At 42.4% G+C, this 20,056-nt stretch overlaps 1 protein-coding gene across 5 annotated transcripts in view; it reads right to left on the bottom strand.

Moving 5' to 3' along the window:
• Positions 1–18,149, bottom strand: part of pag1 (phosphoprotein membrane anchor with glycosphingolipid microdomains 1) — a 60,130-nt gene extending 41,981 nt beyond the window's left edge. For 2 of the 5 annotated variants that reach the window (XM_040020630.1, XM_040020627.1), the window contains exons 1-2: positions 17,915–18,149; positions 2–38 (exon numbers count right to left, since the gene is read on the bottom strand). The gene's annotated coding sequence lies outside the window, so the exon portion shown is untranslated. The other 3 variants (XM_040020625.1, XM_040020626.1, XM_040020629.1) reach the window with 3 other exon arrangements.
• Between the last annotated feature and the right edge of the window lie 1,907 nt (positions 18,150–20,056).

Below are 20,056 nucleotides of genomic sequence, written 5' to 3'. Positions count from 1 at the left end.
CCTCAAGAGAGAAATGGATGAGCCTCGTCATTCATCACCTGTAAAACAAAAACAAGAGAAGACCGTGTTTGAGAGTCAACGCACACGTCTGCCGGTAACATAATAAGGAAAAATAACCCCAGAATATGCAGAGAGCTCAGGAAAAGAGCAAGCACACTGTGTGATTCACGCAGGGATTCAACATCCACTCGAATGGTCTCCTCGCAAATTCTTGTTGATCGAATCTGAGCATGCTCGGTTGACAACGTCAAGTTAGGGAAGCACGAGGGGGATAACCCTGCTATAGAGGATAATGTGTTATATGCTCACTTCCAGCCCTTAGTGGATGCAACATAACAGGAGCAGGGGGGAGAAAGTGCTGAAAAAGCTCCCGTGTGAGGCGGCAGCACAGACATCAGAGCAAATGGGATGTGAAGTTTCTGGAACAGCATCTGTATTGTTGGGGGAACGCAGCAGGGGGGCTAAGCTCATGCAGCTTCTGTTTACTGACAGAATATAGGAAAGCACAGCGCTCACCTGCACCTATTAACTGATATTGCGTCGCAAGCACCCGTATCCAGCACAACTACAGAGCTTACAGATATTCTGCCATTAAGTCTGAAAGAACTGTGTGTGTAACAAGTATTGCAGAGTCATTAATAGTGTTCCTTTCACTGTTACAGCCTGTTTAATGAGAGGCCACAACCATGCTGTCTGAGTGATTAGTTACTGTGGCGGCTGACGGCCAGCACTTGTCTTTGTATGCTGAAAATATTTGGAGGGAAAAGGAGGTCTAACTGCGCGTCACGCACCTTCAATCATTCCAATACCAGCTTCTAGTCTACTTCCAGCCCCCTTTATATCGTCTAAAATGCTATAAAAAACAAAACATTTACAGGAATTCAAAATCAAAGAGTAACCTACACCCACAGGCACAGAGCCAGAAATATGTGTTCAGAAGCCAAACCCTACTAGCGTTGTTATTTTATGAGGTATTGTGTAGATGACAAGAGTCTAAAAATAACCTTTATAACGTGGCTGAAAAGAAGCTAATGTCCCAGCTTCATTTGTTGCTCTGAGTCAGGCTTTTAAATTCCCAGTTAATGACCTGTTTTTGAGCTCTTGAGTTTCTCTTTCTCTCTCTGTCTCATATACCGTGTACATGTACATACCCATACATATATATAGCATATTTATAATGATGTGTATAGGATCAATGATGGAAAGTGACTAATTATAGTGTGAATCGTCCCGTCCTGCGTCTCTCCTGCTGAAGGAGCCACCGCAGCTTGCTCTTTATCGAAACCGACATAGCTGCTTTAAAAAACAAAACAGGCCATGTCACATTCTTTCTTACTGGTAGTGACAGGTTAGGAGGAAACAAATCTCTGAACATTTATTTAAATCTGACAAACAATGCAGAAGCTGAACACAATGGCATGAAGGGAATGAAGGGAGGATGTAAATAAAATAGCTGTAGGGGCAGATTAGTAAGCAGATTATTTTAGTGACCTTTGCGGTCAAACGGCAACACGATACTCTCTGTAACTTTTAGAGATGATGACATGGAGAGAGGTGAATTAAAGTATTAATGCCTAGAGATCACCGGTTTCTTGGTAAAATTTATATTCCCCAACCGGTTGGTGAGTGGTTGCTGGAGGTTGATGGCAGCTGCTGTGAAATTTATTGCTTAAGTCCAAATCACACAGGTCTAGAGAGAAGTCAATGACTCCCTGGCAACACCTGGTTGCTAGGGGAAAATGAATCTTCCCCAACCAGTTTGCAAGTGATTAATGAAAGTTACTGTCAGTTACGGTAAAGAGGTATGTGGTGCTGCACTGATAACCTCCCTGTGATTGCATTGGTTGCAAGAAGACTGCTGCAGTCACTTATTGCTAGAATGGAAGATGCAAACACTGAAAACTAGTTTTGAATGCAAATTGGAAACATTAAACGTTCATCTTCAAAGTAAAAGCTGTGCCTTTTGTAGCATTGTTGTAGTTGCTGAGTTTTTGCTGACAAGCCTCCATCTTACACACAAATTAAGGGGAACTGCAGCACTGTGGAGGTGGTAAATCATAAGGAGGTTTTTTGGGTGCAGTGCCTTCTTTGTGATCAGTATCACCCAGCGTTTACCTGCAACCTCCAGCAACCACTCTCCAACTGGTTGGGGAATACAAATTTTCCTTAGCAACCACAGGTTCCCAAGAGGTTGCCAACGGTTCTCTAAGCCTGTGTGACTGAAACCTAAAGTAAAATCCTGAATAAATAAGCGGAGAAACACAACAAATGCAGAAGCATCCACATCCATAAATTGTAATATCTTACATAAAAAATAAAATGCTGTTACTCATTTCACTAATTTGTGCTTTCCTTGTGTCCCCTGCCCTTAGTATGCTCTGTTAAAGGATGTCTAAATTGCTAAAATGCATCTGGAGCACAGAATACAGCAAGCCTGTATTACTACACAGAGTTTTTACGTTCAGCTCATAAAAGAGGCGTGGCACACAGCTGGGACATCCGAACTGATTGGAGGACTGCTCTTTGAACAACTATTAGCGTTTTTAAGGTAGTCAAACTTTCTGCTCTTCACGACACGTGCGTGTCACACTAATTAAATGGTAAATGGCCTGTATTTGTATAGCGCTTTTACTAGTCCCTAAGGACCCCAAAGCACTTTACACAACCAGTCATCCACCCATTCACATACTGGTGATGGCAAGCTACGTTGTAGCCACAGCCACCCTGGGGCGCACTGACATCATCATCTGCCTTGACTCTTCTATCCACAGGTTTCTGCCGGACACTGGCGCCACCAGGCCCTCTGAGGCAACGGGTGAAGTGTCTTGCCCAAGGACACAACAACCGAGACTGTCCAAGCCGGGGCTCGAACCGGCAACCTTCCGATTACAAGGCGAACTCCCAACTCTTGAGCCACAATCGCCCCGTAATTAAATGTGACCCTGAGTACAAAACATAAAAAAATGTCTTCAACACTTTTACACCTGAGATCATAAATTGATGTCGCTGTGTCAAACTACACAACTACAAAACAAGTCTGTCTCATCATCTGTCTCGACTCTTCTATCCACAGGTTTCTGTCTTGCTCTAGTGTCTCTCGTGAGTCAAGGAAAGGAATTGAGAAAGTGCAATTTGGGAAATGAGAAAAGGTTCAGATGGCAGGAGAAAAAGGTCAAAGTAAGTTCAATGCGGGGGCACAAATGGAGAGTTTCAGTCACCAGAGCTTTCCAGATGGCTTCAACGGGAGTAAAGATTGGTCTCAGAAAGACATCGTGGTCAACGGCACACAGTAAATGACCGTGATTCTTGTGCACTATTACAGGTCGGCATCAGATGTGATCACACTGTCAGCAGTAACAACAACAACTTCAACAACTAGACAAAGAGGGTCATTTTTATTGCACATTACAAAGACGACTGCACATTTGAAAGCTCAGTAGGGGAAACACCATAAATACTGATATGGAAAAAAAGGTGATATGATCAGATAAGTTGTACTTTATGGTATTCACAACAAATGGGTGAATGGAAGTGTGGTGTACACCCAAAGATTAGGACAGGCCTGAATGCTTGACCTTTACATCTGGTGGCTTTGATACCCTGTAGGCGCATTTAGCTGGTTTGTTTCATATCACTGCAAACTATGCTGAGCTGTGCCGAGTGCTCACCTTTAAACTCGGTGAAACCTTTCTATCCTTGCTGGACTGGTTTCTTCCAGCATAACAATCATGCACAGTCATCTTCGCCAGATATTAACCCAACTGAACCTGAGGGAGGTTTTGAATCCAAGGTGTTAGACAGCACTTTAGCACCTTACGAGGAAATGTTCTTTGAAATAATGGTATTTTATCCCTCCAGAGACTTGCAGAACCAACGAAAAGACACAAGCAGACTACACAAAAGTAAGGTAAGGTTGATGACTAAAAGGATAGGATAGGATAAACCAAAGGATGTAACGTTGTACAAAAAGGAATATCGATCACATAAAGAGACCTGTCTCTGACCCAGAGTCGGCACGCCCCCCTTTTTCAGCAGAAAAGGAATTTTCCCAAGTGAAGAGAAGTGACAGGTTTCGTATCTGTACCAGCGCTGTGCTAGTCTGGTGTGGGGAAGAGAGACAAATTACCCATCGACCGGTCGAACTCTGCATAGTGACCAAATAATAATGAGATGGTAGATACAAGCAGTGAAAATGAGCTTCTTCTGCAGGGTAGCTGGACTCACCCTTAACAACAGATTGAGAAGTTTTATCAAGCCAAAGCGAGTAGACCAGCAGCTCATTCACACTAAAAGGAGCCAGTTGATGTGGTTCAGGCATCTACATAAGACTAGAAGGCCTCAAAGCAGACCCAGGAAACACTGGAGACACTAAAACTCTCAGGAACGCTGTGGTATTCCTGGATTTCTCTGCCTAGACTGCTCCCCTGACAACCTGGATGGACGGACATGGATGGACGGACATGGATGGATGGATGGAGGGATTGAACTCCTATTATATTCCAGTCTGATCAAAAGTTGAGGTTCAACCGGGTCATGTACAGTTCTGGTACTTGCTTTGTTCTGTCTACCAGTTTTTCACCACCAGCTCCTCTGTACACTGACTAAATCTCTACAAGCTATAAAAGGTTGGAGCCTCACTTCAGGATTAGGAAAATTTTCCAGAAGGACCACGTCAGACTGAAAACATTTTCATCAGTGTGCTAGAAATTTCTAAGAATTGTTATGTCTAGCAAATCTGTCTCGTTTGGCCCATCTGAGAGTTGCCACTGGCTCTTATCCCCAGCTATAGTCTTTCATTCCTAAATTCCTCTGGATCAGCGAACACTCTTGAATTCATTTCTGAATGAGTCATACGCAAAGCTCCACCTAAATTGCACCCTCTAATAAATTTCCACTGTTATCCCAAAGGGAGTCTTCATGTTTGAATTCCCCCCTTTGTTTAAGAGTGGTTGTAGGTTTTGTTTTTTCTTACAGGAACGGTGTCCCCTGGAGAATTGTTGTTCTGTTTTAGAAATTACTTCTCATTCCACAGCTTCATCCCGTACTCTGTCAAGTTGAAAGAAGACTGTGGAAAGCACTTTCCTTTACGTCTCTACCCAGGTTTCATCTTTTTCGCCTCTTTGCCGTCCTCTCCGCGCCCATTTTCCTCTTTCCTCTTCAGTACTTGCAACTCTTTTCATCTTCACCCCTCCTGTCTAATCCTCCCTTTTCTTAAACTTTCCTATCCTCCCATCATTTCCTCTCTTTTTTTTCTCCTCTCCTCAGTCCCTCAGTATCTGTATAGCTAAGGGGCCTGGCTCAAGTTCAAAACCTTTTTCATGTTGCTCTTTAGCGCAGCTCAGCAGAGCACCCTGCTGTGGTGGGTCTCCTTGCCTTTTTTCAAGCTCACATCCCACATCTATTCCTCTCTTTGCCTCTCACTGGCACTCAGATCACTTCCTTTACCAGGAGCTAGAAGGTACACTGCTTTCATCTTCCCCTCCTTCTTTTTCCTGCTCTTGTCAAAACTTCTACTTCCACTGTCTGAAGAAAAAGCGCTGCTTCTGCAACGCAGCCCAAGCGTTTAAGCTTTGCTGGGATTTTTTTTTAAGTGCTACTCCCTAGGCCAAGCATGCTGTCTTTGCAATGTCACTGATCTATAGAAGAAAAAAATTGCACAAGTAAATGATCAGCAAACTGTCAACTGTCAAGTTGTTGCACATGACCACTGATTTCGGTTTTATCCTCAGCTTCATGTCTCCGTGCAACTTGTGCTTGAAATACACAGTTTGCTTAAAAGTTTTCAAGATAACAACGATTTGGGTCGAGGTTACTTTAGAACTATTAACAACTGAAGGACCTATTATTCAAATTATTGAAAACATTTCTAGTGCAAACAGCTGATTCGCACAACCAAAATAACACTTCAACATCGAACAGGTTTCCTATTCTTCTATAAAATCCTAACAATGTTTAACCCAATCACACAAAATCTTCCAATAAAAAGACAAAAATAAATTTTTATAAAGCGTTGTGATGATGGTTGATGATATCAGTGATAGATGACAGCCAAAGTGATGGGCGAAAGCTCTCCCATGGAGGCTATTTTTAGCTCTTTTTCTTACTAATGCATTCAAATAATATCATTACTATGAAGTTCATGATGAATTGAATCTGCGTCGCTATAGTTTCATGTTGCACCGTGCCATGCAACTGATGCTTGCAACACAGACATGTCCAGGCATGCATGGGCAGATACCTTCTGCGAGCTTTTAGGTGTAGCGTGTGGAGCATCATCATCATCATCATCATTATCAAAAATCACAGCTTCTCAGAATGTTGTGCAGGTCATGTCTTTACACACCACTTTGCATTTAAACATAATTTTTATTGATCTCTGGCTCTCTTCCACAGTGTTTTGTCCTGTTTCTACCAGAGGTTTCTTCCTGTTAAAAGCAAGTTTTTCCTTCCCACTGTCGCTAAGTCCTTGCTCATAGGGGATCGTCAGATTGTTGGGGTTATCTTTGTATTATTGTAATGTCGTTACCGTGCATTATAAAGCACATTGAGGTGATTTAGCGGTACACAAATAAAACTTGAATTACAGTAAATTACTAATCAGAAAGTTGTTGGTTCAAACCCTGGCTGCACCAGTCTGCATGAAAGATACTAAATCCAATACACTTATTAGAAGATGAATGGGTGTTAATATTAGATAGAAAGCGCCTAAGAGTAGAAGTAAAGTGCTTGCATGTGAATAAGTGAATGAAGTGTATTATATAAATTGCTTTGACTGCTCAAGTTGAGTAGAAAAGCGCTTTATAAGAACCACAGCGCTGAGTTATGAAAATAAACCAGGATTAAGTGATGGTAATAGAATCAGTAGCAGGAAAGAACTCACAAACTTGTGATGGCACTAATATCTGAGACAACAGCCACATTTTTTAATAAAAAAAAAAAACATATCAAAAGTTACTTTTTCTTAACAAGTACCATAGAATTAAACTACCAACCGAGTGGACCTGCTGAATCGTGTAACTTCTCCTCAGAGAATCTAAGACAAACATCAGGGACCAACTGTCCAGGAACTGAAAGGCCCCTCAGTTTACTGCGACAATCAGCTCTTTGTCCCTCCACTTGGCTCCAACATCTTTCCTCCAGTTCTATTTACTCATTCATTCAGCACTAATTCTCTGTCTGTGTCACTCTGTCTCTCTGCATCTTTCTCTTCTTTCTTCTTTCCTTTATGTCTTATCATTGCCATTGTCTCATCCTGGACACAGAAGCATATTTGCCAGGAGCCAGCAGAGGCAAACAGGGAGCCTATTCAAAGAGCTCAGCACGGACACGAGAAGGGTTAGAGAAAGAGGAGGAGGATGGAGTGGAAAAAGCAGAAGGAGACAGAGAGTAAATTCCCTGGATGTCTTGATATCAATAAGCAATTTCTTCAAGAGAAAACATTGGAGGGAAAAATAACTAATGGCTTTAATTGCATCCTTTTCAGACCTTCTAGCAATTCTCACATTGCACACTGTTGCACTCAATCCAAACCACACAAACAATATTTGCCTTGCTCTTTATCATCCCCCCACATACACACACCCCACGCTCTCTGAGGACATAATGCCCTGAAGTCCATTAACAAATACAGTCCCTGCTGACAGACAGTCATTTGCAATCAGGCTGAAAGAGAAAAATGCATAGCTGCTCATATCCTCTGTAGCAGATGATAGCCTCAAACAATTACACACTCTGAGCCAAGACAGAAGTCAGAACTGATCACTTCCTTCATTGCTTATTGCTACTGCTTGGGCGGTGAGCGAAACGCAGTGATCAAACAGACATTGTCTCACAAATATTGGCTGTTTCTCTGATGAAGGAAAGATCAATAGGATTGCAAGACGTGCCCTCTAATCGCTGTTGTTTTATGCTCGTCATTTGATCCCTGATCTAATGTGTTTTACATGCCACAGAATTTCTGTCACAGACATAAATGGCTGAAGTTAGCTGCAGTTTCAATATTCAGCCTGCTTGTAAATGAAGCATTTTCACACGTGCATTTGAAAAGAGGAAAAAGTGACTTATTTGAAATCCAACTCGCTGTGCTGACTCTCAAAGGAACAGAAAGCAGCTTTTTAGCTGAGTTGGCAACAAGTCAACAAAAGAGGAATGGAAGACAGACAGTTACGACAGATGGGTGGATGGTACAGCTTTTTAAATAAACCGTGTGAATCTACTGTTAGCAACAAAGTAAACAGACACTAAACAAGGTAACACATTTGCTAAGTGTTTGGCAACAAACATGTTGAGGTTTTAGGGCTTTTTTTTTTTTGCCTCATAATACAAAGTTTAGTTTTAGTTTAAAAGAGAACAAATTGGACAGTTGATGAGCACCGGCTGCCTGGAGTCAATCTTCTAGCCCAGTGGATGAACTTTCCTCTAACTGTGAGGCTGTTCCATTGATTCAAGTATTCAGGTTGTGAAATATCAAAATTCAGTCTGTGGTGTTACAGATTTCTGGAAGGATCTAGACCTTCAAAGCTGAACCAATTCACAGACAGTTGATGTGGGACATCGAGTAGGAAGGCAGGTGTGTGTGTTTGACGGGGTTTTCTGAGATTTTGTTGGAAGAATTTTTTTTAATTTAATAAAATAAAACAAAATATGAAATGTAGTCACCCTTCAAGATCTCCATCACCACTGGTTGACTTGAATTGTGGAGCGGAGACTGGCCCTTATTCAAAAAGCAAGTACACAATAGAAATAATAGAAATCTCACATCATGTTAAGATTGTAATAAAATATAATTCTTCTTTATTGCACAAGAATAACACCACATAAAACCATAAAAGTGGAACTAAATACAGCCCAACTCATGCAATCATCCATTTAATACATTGTGAACTTGAGTCTGCCCCCCAGCCCCCACCCCCTCGAGTCTTTTCCCTCCACACTCAGCTATGTCTCCATCCAATCAACCCCCCAAAAATTCCACATCACACTCAAGAATTATTATTTCGCCCTGGAGAGCTCCACACTTCACTTCATTTCCCACATTTCTCCCTTTTCCTTTCTCGCTTATCTGTCCGGCACCTTTCTGTGCCCCATTACCACGCTGATGAGCACAAAACCGTTGGAGAGGTTTGACCATGAAATATCAGCCTGGAGCATAGCAGAGCACGTACCCACACCTTGTTTGTCTGCGGCTTATATTAATAACGCTGGTACGCGACGAGATAACAAGGGCATTTCCTATTATGAGCCTGCTTGGGAAAAGGGAAGAGGGAGGTACGCTTTAATTGTAAGCAGAACAGACCGTCAATGTAAGTGTGTGTGCGTGTGCGAGCGTGAAGCCAAGAAAGAAAAATAAGTCGTCAAAGGGAGGCAAAAGGGATAGACGATAAATACAGAGGAATTTAAAGCAGGCAAACTGAAGAAAAATAGGATTGAGTGAGATATGGAGAAGAGGAAGAAGAGTGGTATGCAAAAAAAAAAAGAAAAAAGATGACGACGGAGAAAGAAGAAAAAAAAAGTAGACTGGAGAAAAGATGGAAAAAGTGGTGCACATAGCCAAAGAAACAAAGAGAAGGGATGTGAGCAGGGGAACAGCAGACAGACAGAAAAGAATAAGAAAGCGTAAAAATGGCCCGAAGGCTTTGCTGATGGATGAAAACCAATCCCCTGCCCATCCCATCCGTCACCTGACTGCACATAAATGAAGCAAACAACCACTCTGTGGAGCACAAAACCTCATCACAACATCACCTGCATGTGTGCACCTTGTAGCTTTGTCCGGTTTACTTGTAAACACACAGGGAGACATCAGAGAACCAGCAGATAATCATCTCTTTGTGGTTTATCTTTTCATTTAATCTCCAATAAGCTTCATTCAGCTCCAGCTGTAAAGTAGCCATGAACAGATATTTTAGCTCTCCACGAAAACCTGACGTTGAACAATGGACCACACAAACCAGCAGCTAGCATGGTTTTAGGCCAATGCAGGGGGAGTGCCACGTTATCCAGTTGTACTCCATTTGTGGTAAGAAAATGACAAATTTACATCACCGAGTATTTCAGTATGTTTAACGCTTGCACCTGTCTTGTAAGTGCAGTGAAGCTAAAGTAGCTAATAAAGCACTTAGCATGGGTTTGAATCCCACCTGTGGTCCTTCTTTTTCTCCGTTTTCCTGTCTGTCTCCACGATCTCTATCAAATTAAGGCAACACGGCAAAAACAAGAGCACTCAGCACTGCAGCTCTGTCTGAAGACCAAGGGCTTTACTAAAACTTTGGATTTTGATGGTGTTTTTATAACCACATATTACAATGTTAGCCTGCTATGGTGTCCCTGTAACCTCATAGGGCTTCATATTACAAAAACAGTGTCTTGTACAGCCCTCTCTGTGCCCTTTCATATGATATATTACTCGATATAGTTTCTTCATATTTTGTTTTCAAGGTCATCTTTGACCTTGGGCGCTAACGATTAAGGTCAAGGTAAAATGCTTAGTCAACTTAAGTACTCCCCCCCAGGTATAGTATACTGTTGTAAAGTTTGAAGATGGTCTGTGAAAAAAATATTGCGGGTAATATGAAGTTTTTACTGATTTCCACATTTGGTGTGAACTTACCCTTGACTCGAATTTCACACAAATTAAATCAGCTCGAGTTGTTTCGTGTTTCTTCCTTAACAACGGCAGAAACAAAGCAGAAAATTACTTTGCAAAATATAACGATTTTGTTCTCACAAAGGCAAAAATGAAAAAGGCTGTACAGAATATAGATAAGACTCGTATGTGCGTGTAGGAGTGTGCATGCAGGCCTTTGTATACAAGTCGTGTACGTGTGTGTGTGTGTGTGTGTGTGTGTGTGTGTGTGTGTGTGTGTGTGTGTGTGTGTGTGTGTGTGTGTGCGCGCCCTCCCTGGAGTGCCTCAGCCAGCGGAGCGTGAGATGAGGCGGCTCCCTTCGAGCGACATTATAGCGTCCCAGCCCTGCAGTGTGTGACTGTGTGCGTACATGTCCAGCGCTGCGTTCACTCACCCATCTCTGCTGTCCGTCACCTCCTCTCACCTCAGCCCTTCACACTCAGCATGCTGGTAATCATTTGTTGCCACTTGTTTACAGTTCACGCATACATAACACTCGAAGGTGTTACGAGTTGGAGTGGTGATCAAAAACACAGCCGCACTTCCCCACAGATCCCGCTGCTGTTATTACTTAAAGGACGCTGCCGCCCGTCCCCTGCCCGTCGCTTGCATCGCTCCGTGAGGTTGAAAAATGCGTGAGGCCTCAAAAGATGGAAACATGGCATCTACTCATACTGGAATAAAACTGCAGGAGAGGAGTTCTTCAGTTTTAAAGTTGTGACACCAACCTGACCAACTCAAGGTCTGCCTGTTGTGGATTTTTTATGAGGTAGCAAGGCTGTCATGGAGACAGATTTGTAGGCATGCAAAACTTTATTTGGTTTTAAAGGTGAACAAACCAGGAGATTATTTGAAACTCTGATCGAACGTCCACTGTTCTAATTGTACGTTTCCAGGCTGGAGTTAAATTGGAAGACTGACACTTCTCTTCAATACATGTGAACCTGTCACAAAACACATCACACACACACACACACACACACACACACCAACCACAGAGAACCAGTCTTGTCAAATTCACACTCTAACAACAGGGGGCGAATGCATAACAATGCGCTACCCACAATTCTTGAGAAGTGGGACTCTGATTTCCCATTAGACTTTCCTCTTAGGCAATCTCAATTAATTGCATCCACAGTGTTTACTTGCCATTAACACACAACACTCTCTCTGTCTTCTGTAGCCCAGAGGTGAGTTAGGTTTAGTGGGTTGTTTTTTAAAGCCTTTTCATTTTCGCACTACAGGAAAGAGACTTGGTGCACAACACAAACACAGAGCAGCAGAATAGTCTAGCGCAAGCTGAAGCGCCCTGTTATCTTTGAGAAAATTGCTGAGGGCCAGTGTGATTTGATAGCAGCGTGTGTTTCTTTGCGCATGAAAGAGATAAATAGTATGTGTCTAAGTGGAAACCGGTGCATTGTCAAGTGTGTGTGAAACATAGGAGGGAGTATATCTAAATTCTGCATGTGTACCCGTGTACTGTAAACGGGTTCATACATGTGTGTGCACTTGAACACATTCATGTTCTGTATGTCTGTTGTGAGTCGAGAGTGAGTGTTCCCGCTGTGATTTGGCTGCTTAGAGTGAGTATCTCTGGGCATGAACAGGCTGGATTCCAAATACTGTATGTCAGGACAAACAAGTCTAGCTCCAGCAATGAGTGACATACTAGGTTGCAAACACACACATACACACACACACACACCTACGTTTGGTATGCTTACCTAATGAGCTCAGAGGCTACGTATCTCCAAATATTTTGCTTCTTTCTAGAACTCACTTTCACAGAAACATACAAGGTGATGGAAGAAATGCAACAAGTTTTCTAAGCCACGCCACTATATTCTATTCTGCAGTCACAGTTAATACAGATGAGGCTGGCAAACATCTACCAGCTAGTCTTAATGGGTGATAAATTGGTCCAAATCTGCAGGTTTTTCTAACCTCAGGTGATGGCACTCATCATGGTTCAACATTTTAGATTACCAGAACATTCGGTGCTTTCCCTGCTTTAAATGTCTCGCTACAAGCATTTCCTGGTCTTACTGAGATGTGAAACAAGACTTTTAAATTTTAACACCTGTCTGCTTTCTTTAGGTATGTGGTTTGGTGGTGAGAATTTCTGAGCAACACCTGCTAAACATCCATAGGCTGTCTTGGAAACTGTGTACTTGTGTTTCTTTATAACAAAAAATATGTTCAGCAAGTCCCCCTGACATTGTAGGAAACAAATTCAATTCTTGCAAGGGTCAGCAGTGTTTAGGAGACGTAGAGGAGCATGAGTGATAACCAGACTCACGCACCGTAGATCAATATCCTCTTTTTATTATTAGAATTGCTCTCTCGTTTTTTATTCACCTCATCTGTCAAAGTCTCCATCTAATAGTTTTTTCCCTCCAGTTTCTCGATTCTGTCTTCATTCTCTGTCCGGATCTGTCCCATTTCTCACCATGAGCCTCCTAATCTTTACAAGGAGTGGACCCGATACATTTTCAGCGACTAATTTGACCAGGGTGAACGACCACAAAGGCAATGGTCTTTTCTCCATGAACACCTCTCTTCATTTGAGAAATGACAGGCCTCACATAGTCAAATTACAGATTAAGGTGTGAGATGCATGCACTGAGATGCGTGCACAGCACTGAATCAAAGGCACACAGTTCCAGAAAAGGTGGAATGGAAACCTAATTATATCAGATCTGCCCACCAAGCTCCGGACATGGGCGTGTACTTGACAGTTTTTGCTAGTGCGTTCTCAGGCCACAGCGGCTTCCCTCAACCAGAATGTGTTGACCACATGAGCGGCTCTTGTGTGCGTTTCCTCTTTCTCAAAGAAAAACTCAAGAAAAATTTCTAAAAAGCCACACCTTCTGTAGCTGTAGCTAACTTTTGGCTGAGAAATGGAAGAAAAAAACCCCAAAACAACCAACCTGCGACATGGCAAGTTCTGTTTTTCTATTCGTGTGAAAATATTCACATGTTGAACATGTGGAGTTCAAATAAAAGCCACTTCTGTGATGTTGTGATGTCTACACAGCTGACTGTCAAAGGTTTTACAAACAAAATTCAACAAATACTTGCAATAGCTCGATAAAACTACGGATAACTGTTGAAATTATTAGCTAATAGTGTGTAATAGTGTTTGTTTTGGTTGTTATGTGACTTAACAGAGATCTATGAGTCATTCAAACATAAAAAGGCACCTAAGTCAAGGAATAAAGCAGTGTTGTGTCTACATAACAGACAAGAAACAACCAATTTAAAAATTTTACTTAAAGCATTTTATTACTATTAGTGCATTCAAAAATATCATTTGTTCTATTTCCCTTATTTGAATCTGCAAAAATGCCAGTGATAACACAATTTGACTTGAAATAAAATACTATTTTTGCACTAAGAAGGTGATTCCCAAAGCTCACATTTGGCATTTCTCAGCATGGTGTGCACTGTATCCTTAAAAAAATCTGAGGGCATTGGACAAATAGAGGATAAAAGAAGTGCTGGGCCTAAAAAAATCTTTCAACAGCTGATGAAAAGTATCTGAAAGTTATGTCCATAAGAAAAAGAAAGAGAAAACCCCAGAAAAACTGTGACACAGGACCTGAAAAATACATTTGTACTTCCATCTACTGATCACTGAAACGTCATCAGAAGTGGTCTCAGTGGAAGGGTGGCTGACAGAAGCCATTCTGAAGGAAAGAAAACCGGGAGACAAGGCTGAGGTATCCCAAATTACAAAAGAGCTGGGCTGAAAATCAGTGATAATTTTCTTATGGAGTGATGAATCCAGATTTTACTATTTTGGTACAATATGTATGTACAGCTATCTGTAGAACACAGTGAAGGCTCGTTCATGGTTTAGGGTTGCATTTCAGCTACTGATTTTGGAAAGTTTCTCAAAATTGATGAAATGATAAATATAGAAAAGTACCATCAGTTTTTGATCCACCAAGGAATAAAAATTCGAAAATCAATGTCATGGATTGGCCTCCCCAAAACCCGGATTCAACAATGCTGCAGCAGTGTGGGATTTGAATGTCCTTCAAGGAGACTGGACACTCCTGAAGACTATTTCAAGAAATTACAAGAATGCTTGTCTAGGAGAGTTCAGGCTGCGTTGAAGAATAAAGGCGGTCATACCAAATGTTGACTTTCAAGCTCGTTAGAACCGTAGATTCTCTGCCATGTATTTCCATGTATGTTTGCTTATGTTTCTACTGCACCTTTTTTTCATTTTCCTCGCAAAAAAAAAAGGGAAATGAGATGTTGCCCAAGTACCGCAAACTCATGTAGCAACCTAAATTATTAATAAATATGGGTAAGATGTGTAATAAAATACAGCTAGCGGTTTATCTGTTGGGTAACAACTGAAGTTGCGAGTAAAGATTAGCCAAAGATGATGGATAAACAGTTAGAGAACAGTGTCAAGCAAAAATTATAAATAAAATAAATTACAAATTATTTAGCTAAAAGTATGACTAGCAGTTAAATTATTAGCTAACAGTGGATTAGCAGTGCTAGCTAACTGTAAGAATGCATTTTTTAGCTACATGTAGTGGTTAAACAGGTTCAGCTGGACAGTAATAGCTAATAGATACAGAAGTAGCTGAAAGCACTGGATTGAAAAGTATGTTAATATTAAACCACAGCTGACAGAGCTGTTTGAAACAAATTTCCGAAGTCCCTCTGACATGGCTGTGAGGGCGGGCAGCTAAAAAGTGGACACAGCTGTTCTAATCTTTCACGTTGCTTTTATCTCCTGCAGACCAGTACAGCAGAAACTGCGTGGAGAGGGACAATAATTACATTTAGCTCCTCCATTTCTCCGTTCCAGATCAATGATGGAAAGAAATGCTCTTTGCAACAACACCACATAATAGCATTTTCCATTTTCATAAGAGCAGAAACTACTCAATTCAAAGCAAGCTTGACATTAAACAAAAACACTCGCACACAGCAACACGCACTTCCTCCAGACTCAAGCCTGCATATTTTTTTCCCCTCAGGGCAAATGCAGGGTAATTGTAAAATCTGAGGTGCACATCCAAACGCTCCACTGTTTGCCTACCAATGATGGGGCTGATGTCCTTGCTTGTTAAAGCCTAACTGACTGTGAAATGTGTGTAGTCTGCTAAACGACATCTTGACAGCCTATGATGAAACAATAGTCGCGCAGCAATCAGACAGAGAGTGATTATGCTTTATCCTTTCAGCAGGAGGACCTTCAGGCCCGGGGCAGCAGCAGCATCACTGGGCTCTCTATCAGACCAGACACATTATGGCCAGTTTTAATGAGCGCCGACCCGCCTGCAGCTGCTCAGCCTCCACCCCTCTAGAATACAGAACCATTTTCTGATGCAAATGACTTTCTACAAAGTCATTTTACTAACATGTGTTACAACTTGAAGTCACAGTTTTACCATGCATTTATTTCTATTTCCTGGAAGCACCTGCTTAACAGGTATCATTTATAAGCCTGTATCCAAACCACTAGACTAACTCGTGAGCTAGGAGGTGTCAAAGCACAGTGTAGTTGACTATTGCGATGTTGCTGAGCAAACCAGTAAGAAAAAGAAGCAATAAAAGGTTCAAAATTGCTTAAAAATGACAAAGAACTTGTGTGGAAACCTGTTGGATTCTTGCATTATAGAGTAAAAGCACCAGGCCGAAAAATTTCCAAACCTTGCAACTCTTTCGGGAACACTCACTCATTTCCCTTCTTCCATACAACAGCTGCACATACCCAGCCCCTCATCTCCATTCAAATTCCAGCATTAGCAGCAAGGCTATGAATACTCTAGAGTTAAAAGTGTCACAAAGCATTCAGCTCGCCCTCCCATTCGCCCAACACAGTTGCTTTTACAGTGACAGAGATTTAATCATACGCAGACATCCCGCTCTGACCCGTCTGACATGTGCATGTTATAAGCTGCAAACGCCCGCCAGCTACTTTCTATAAACATAATATTACATGATCGTACCTCATCAGGCTGAGCATTTCAACGTTTTTAAAGCATCGTTCCCAATCCTCTGATTTCCATAAAGGCTTAAAGGCCTGAATGGCAGTCATTGTTGCTGTATGGAAAACAAATAAACAAATTAAGGATCAGTTTTGTCACAGAGGTGGGAATTCATCCATAGGGCTCTTATCAAGTGATGTCACAGGAAAGAGGAAAAGGAGGACAAAAAAAACAAAAACACAAAAAAAACAAATTTGTTAATGTTTAGCACGTGACAGGAGGAACTCAGAGAGAAGCTGAAACAAAGCACAAACTGTGTTTGCTGAAGTGAAGTGAATGTCAACTTCTGTGAAAAGCCAGACCGCTGCAGGGTGACTGGTCTGCCAACATATCGTATTCAACTGAGCACAGACGGAGGGAGGATGGGGGTGTTTTTTTGGGTGGCATTTGGCTCTGTTTGCCTGTGTGAGTGTGTGTGCCAACGTGTGCAGGAGAGGGGGAGACTTGGGGGGCAAATCTGGGAGAAGTGACAGAGAGTGAAAAGGGGGGTGTTTATTTATCCGGCAGGTGAGCCGAGGGAAAATTCGTATTCACGATTACAGGGAGGGAAAGCTGTCTGAGGTTCATCTGCAACTTGCTGTATATGCATGTGCATGCAGTAGTAGGGCATGCATGGCTGCTTGGAGCTATGAAGAGGGAGGAAAGACGGCCCATACTTGTTAGTGTCAATGAGGAGGAGCGGGGGTGGGGGGGGGGATCCACAGGGCTCAACATCCACGCACATGACCGTATCTGTGTGTATGGTAAAGTTAATATGCATCTTTAAAAAAACAGATTTCCTAAAAACATCATAAGCTATGAGCTCGTGCAAAACTTAAGCAATAGATGTTATGAGGGAGGTTGCATCCTTTTAAAGCGCATGCACTGTTTTTCATTTTAAAGCTCGATGTACTGCAGCAGCCCTAAACCGTACACAAAGTGTGCAGGGGAAAAAAACGAGATTTAAGACACAGACAGCTCGCCACTCTTGGAAATCAGCAGGAAAGACGAAACGCTCAGCGGAGGGCAACAAGTCCCTGTCTCAGCGTGACTGTCACCGCTTCTTAAATTTGGTTTCACTGCGAACACCGAGGCTGCCTCTCTGCCTGCCGCAGTCACAACTCTCAGTACACTCAGCCTGTGCGTGAAGTTTCCCAATGCAGCCGTCCACACACAGACAGTCACTCACAAAGAGAGGCATAACACTGGATATACCGACTACATATTAAAAAAAAAAACAACAACGAATAAAAACACAACTTCTACACACAGATGTGAAGATGCACTCACCGGAGCGGAGAAGACAGTCTAAAAAACCCAGCATTCAGCGGCCGCTCTGAATAGAAAAGTGCGCCGGGCTTTTCCCGCTGAGCTCTTAACCTCTGTCCACGCCGTCCACGCGCTGCATGAAGCCGGTGTGAGAGTGATCGGTGTCCGCACACGGAGCGATGCGGCTCGTCCTTCAGCCTGCGCGTATTTCAGGACGCTCACTTCAGTCTGCTCCGCCGTTCCAGCCAGCCAGGACGCTGCTGTGAGGAGGAGGCGGAGGAGGAGTGCCAGAGAGCTGCCCCCGCAGGGCTTCACGGGAAATGTAGTCGGCCATTCCTATGAGTGGCCTTGACCGTCTCCCAGTGGCTTGCGAAGATGTGCAGCAGAGTCACTTCTTCTGCAGGGCACTGAACCCTGTTCATTTAATTCAAATATAAGCTTTAAGAGGGATTATGGGATGTGTAGTCAATTTGGATCCTTTACCTGGCTGCTATGTGGACATTTTTGAGTGTTCAGAAGTGAAGCAACCACGTGTGAGGTTTATTAAATCTCTCTCACGGTGAAGAAAACCCACAAATTAGGTATCATTTATTTTTTACGATGCCTAAAACATTATAACTAATTACTGTAATTAGTTCAATCCAGACCATTACATGCAATGCACTGAACAGTGTAACAGTTCCAGGCTGTAGTGCAATACTCTCTCATACTTGTAGCTTTGTACTTTGCACAGATTGCTGGAAGGAACTCAGCAGGAATCGTTTTTTGTTATTTACTGATTTATGAGTTTTTGTGCTTAATTTATATTTAATAGGTTTACAGAGAGGCATTGAAACAGGGAGCACTCACTAATGAGTAAGAGCACTCAGTGTGTTTGATTTCTTTCCATTTTGTCAGCAGTACAATGATTCTGTGTTACAGATACGCCCTTGTGATTCCTCTCAGTGGTGGGGCCCTTTGCCACAATCCTCCACCTTTCCTCAGAAGTGAATTCATCTCTATTACCCATCAGCCATTCATTTGGAGGCTGTTACAGTCACTTCTGATTCATTCTTTCATACTACAGCCTCTTTGGTTTACACTCATACCTAACTTGGGTGTCATTCTTAAGGAGGAAACAACAATTCAAAACAGGGTTTTGGCACCAGAGCATGAATTTCTTTCGACATGTTGCAGAAACAGCAATGATAGAGCCTTGTGGCAAAGAAGAAGACATGGCAGCTCATGTTAAACACCACAGCTTCCCAGGGGGACCATCTCATAAGTTCATATTGTGCTCAGGCTGAGGCCTTCATAGATGAACTCCAACATCAAGACAATACCCTTTTCTTTCTGAGGTCAACATCCCCTGGAGCATTTATTGTTTCTGACCGCCCTCTCCCCAACTTTCTTACAGTAAGCCTCCGACAAATACTTATTGTGTGTGAGTGTGTGCATGGGTGTGCGCGTGTGTGGTGGGAGGTGTATAGGAAATGCTTCGGCCTCTCAGTAGCCTTAATGTTTAAATTTAGAGCCCTCGTGCCTCTGCTGACTGTCACAGGCTGGGTCAGGCTGTCGCTCACAGGAAAGAGACTTGAGGCGTGTTAGAGCTGGGATAAACAGCACACACTCTGGCGTACTGATCTGAGAACAACACATTTGTTCTGCTCAGGCCCTGACACCAGGGGTGTCTATAAATAACCGGCTGTAGCGAGCAGAGGTCAAGAAAGGCCTTGATAAAGTTTAGATGAGGTAATTAGTATGTGCAAGGTTTCTTCTTCTTCTTCTCCTTCTTCTTCTTTTATAAGTCACAGGAAAACAAACTGTTCAATGAGAGGAATATATCTGATCCCCAAAAATATTTTTAAGTATCACTCTTGAGAAGTATTAAAGGGGTCACGCCCAAAATGTGCAAAAAAAAAAAAAAAGTGTTAGATTGTCTATTTGGACAGCAGCACCTCCTTTATTGACTTATTTCCTCACAGACCCCCTTCTCCAACGTCCTGATGATTGCACGCCTGAAGGTGCCCCAGTCACTTTTCCTCTGAATTTGTCACTTTGATTGGGGATGTTGGTGTTTACATAACAGTCACTTTTTTGTATAAAAGCCGTGTTGCAACTTGTGTTGTTATCAGTGAACTGCTTCCACTGGTGAAGCTATCACTGGGAGTACTACAGAAATAT

This window comes from Simochromis diagramma, unplaced genomic scaffold, assembly GCF_900408965.1.
Source record: "Simochromis diagramma unplaced genomic scaffold, fSimDia1.1 OVJJ01000753.1, whole genome shotgun sequence".
NCBI classification, from domain to species: domain Eukaryota; kingdom Metazoa; phylum Chordata; class Actinopteri; order Cichliformes; family Cichlidae; genus Simochromis; species Simochromis diagramma.
Note: the sequence above shows the minus strand (reverse complement) of the source record. Positions and strands in the feature narration are given on the sequence as shown.